Below are 3218 nucleotides of genomic sequence, written 5' to 3' on the forward strand. Positions count from 1 at the left end.
GTTAGAGGCACTTAAGTACAAGGAGGCAGGCTGCAATCCACAGAATTAGGGTGCCAAGCTTATCAGTCTCTTTTGAACGATAAACCAAAAGCACAAACTCACTGGCATCGAGTTGAGTCCGACCCTAGCAGCCCTATATGACAGAGAATCACTGCCTCGGTGGGTTTCCAAGACTGTAAAAAGCTTGGAGTAGAAAGCTTCCTTTTTCGTTCTACAGTGGGCTACTGGTGTCAAACTGATGGCCTTGTGGTTAGCTGTCCAAGGAGTAACCCCCTCCACCACCAGGGCTCCTTGGTGAGATTATGATGATGTGCCCGCAAGTTGTTTCCGCCCTGTTTCCAACAGGACAGCATCCGGCCGAGTCCCGGGCCTTCCTCAACATTGTTCTTCTGTCCGAGCCCATTGCTGCAGCCACTGTGTCAACCCACCTCCACGGGAGCCCTCCTCCTCCCCTCTGCCCTCTACTCTGCCAAGCGGCAATTGTTGTTGAGCACCCCCCAGTCAGTAGTTCCAACCCATGGCCATCCCATGTGGCCGAGGACAACCGTCCTCGAGGGGTTTCCGGGCTGCAATCTTTTCAGACGCAGGTGACCAGGTCTCTATATTGGAAATGGAATGATTTTGTTTTGTTTTTGAAACAGAAAAAAAAATTCAATGACGGGCTCATCTTCCGAGTGAGTTACAGTAAATGCTTAAGGCAGAAGGGACGTCAATTTTAAAGAGTTTTCCAGAAAGCAGAAGAGGAGAAAAGAAAAGGAAAACATTTCTCAATTCCTTTAATCAAGCCATTGTGAGGCCGGCAAGAAGAGAGAGAGGACTGATCACTCTACTGGATGTGAAAGATCACAAACGAAATGTTATCAGCGAATCAGGTTCCCGTTGTGCCACTCCAGACCAAAAGGCAGCTGTCAGAACAGGAGAAGGGAATACTGCTTGGTTTAAAATCAGGAAAGGTGTGTGCCAGAGTTGAATCTATATTTACTCAATCTGAAGGCTGAGCAAAGAATCTGACAGTGGTTCTCAATCTTCCTAACGCTGCAACCCTTTAATACAGGTCCTCATGTGGTGGTCACCCCCAACCATAAAATTATTCTCATTGCTACTTCTTCACTGTCATTTTGCTACTGTTATGAACCGGGCGACCCCTGTGAAAGGGTCGTTCGACCCCCAAAGGGGTCGCAGGTTGAGAACCGTTGCTTTATGAATAACATGGCTTCAGGGTGGGAGGAACGCTCATTCTCAACGTGGGACATGCAGATGACACAACCTCGCTTGCTCAAAGTGAGGAGGACTCCAAGCACTTGCTGATGAGCATCAAGAATCACAGCCTTCAGTGTGGATTACAATTTAATGTGAATGAAAAAAAATCCTCTCCATTGGGCCAGTGGATAAATTACATCATGACAAACGGGAAAAGATTAAAGTTGTCAAGGGCTTGACCCAAGTCATGGTATTTTCAGTCGCTTCCTATGTTGGACATTGAATAAGGAAGTCAGAAGAATCACTGCATCTGAATTATGGAGAGAGTGAAGAATATATAACTATAGGGACATAGATCGATGTATATACATTATATGTTAGATATTAAGTTAGCAGATGGACATTGGGCCTCTACTCAAGTCCTCCCTCAACACAAGAACACTTTGTTCTAATAACCTGGCATTCTGTGATGCTCACCTTCCCAACACAATTGCTGAAGACAAAATGGGTGTATAAGCAAATGTGGTAAAGAAAGCTGATGGAGCCCAGCTATCAAAAGAAACAGCGTCTGGGGTCTTAAAGGCTTGAAGAGAAACAGGCAGCCATCTAGCTGGGAAGCAACAAAGTCCACATGGAAGAAGCTCACTAACCTGTGTGATCATGAGGTGTCGGGATCAGGTATCAGGCATCAGAAGACCCAGAACAAATAATCATATCAATGTGAATGAGGTGGAGTGGAGTAGAACAGGGTGGAGTGGAGACCAAGGCCCATCTGTAGACAACTAGATACCCCCTCACAGAAAGGTCACAGGGAATGGATGAGCCAGCCAGGGTGAAGCATAGCACCAATGAAACAGGCAACTTCCCTCTAGTTCTTTAATGCTTCCTCCCACCATCATGACCCCAATTCTACTTTATAAATGTGGCTAGACCAGAGCATGTACCCAAGTACAGATAAGAGCTCTTGGCACACAGACTCTAGGACAGATAAACCCCTCAGGACCAATAATGGGAGTAGTGATATCATGAGGGTCAGGGGAGGGTGGGGGAATAAAGGGAAAACCAATCACAATGATCGATGTATAATTGCCCACCCCCAAGATGGAAGAACAACAGAAACATGGGTGAAGGGAGACAGCAGTCAGTGTAAGATATGAAAGTAATAATTTATAAATTATCAAGGGTCCATGATGGAGGGAGGAGAAAAAACGAGGAGCTGATACCAAGGGCTCAAGTCGAAAGAAAATGTTTTGAAAAGGATGATGGCAACATGTGTACAAATGTGCTTGACACAATGGATGCATAGATTGTTATAAGAGTTGTAAGAGCTTCCAATAAAATGACTTTTTTTAAAAATAAGAAAGAAAGTCCCGTGGACAGCCAAAAGTTCAGAACAGACCTGGCTTGGGAAGAAACAGCCAGATTGGTCCCTAGAGGGGAGGACGGTGAGACTTCATCCCATGTGCTTTGAAGGCGTGATCAGGAGAGACGAGTCCTGGACAAGCGCTTCATCCATGGTAAAGTGGAAGAGCGGTGAAAAAGAGAAGATGCTCATCAAGATGGATCGACACGGCGCCTGCAACAATGAACGCAAATTATCGGCCATGGTCGGGATGCACAGGACCGGTCAGTGTTTCGCTTTGTTGTGCATAGGGTTGCTATGTGCTGAAACCAACTCAGCGGCACCTGATGTCAGCCACTATATATGACAGCCACTATAATGTCATGATAATTTAGAAGAGTCTTCACTCGGTTATAACTGGGCTGCTAGAGTCTCAAAGCGACTCTTTGACTGCAGTCCCAAGGGGACATTTCAGTCCTTTAAAGGACAAAAACTCATTTATCACCTGTCCAGGGCTCCAGCAGGCGTGAGCTGAAGCAGAGAGCAAAATTAATGGTAAATTGTCACTTCAAGGAGAGCAAGCACGCACGACAAGGTACATTCATTATCATAAAAGAAACAATGCCAAAATTGATTATGACATCCTGGTTCCATAACAAGATCATAAAGAAACAAC

This window comes from Tenrec ecaudatus, chromosome 18, assembly GCF_050624435.1.
Source record: "Tenrec ecaudatus isolate mTenEca1 chromosome 18, mTenEca1.hap1, whole genome shotgun sequence".
Lineage (NCBI taxonomy): Eukaryota > Metazoa > Chordata > Mammalia > Afrosoricida > Tenrecidae > Tenrec > Tenrec ecaudatus.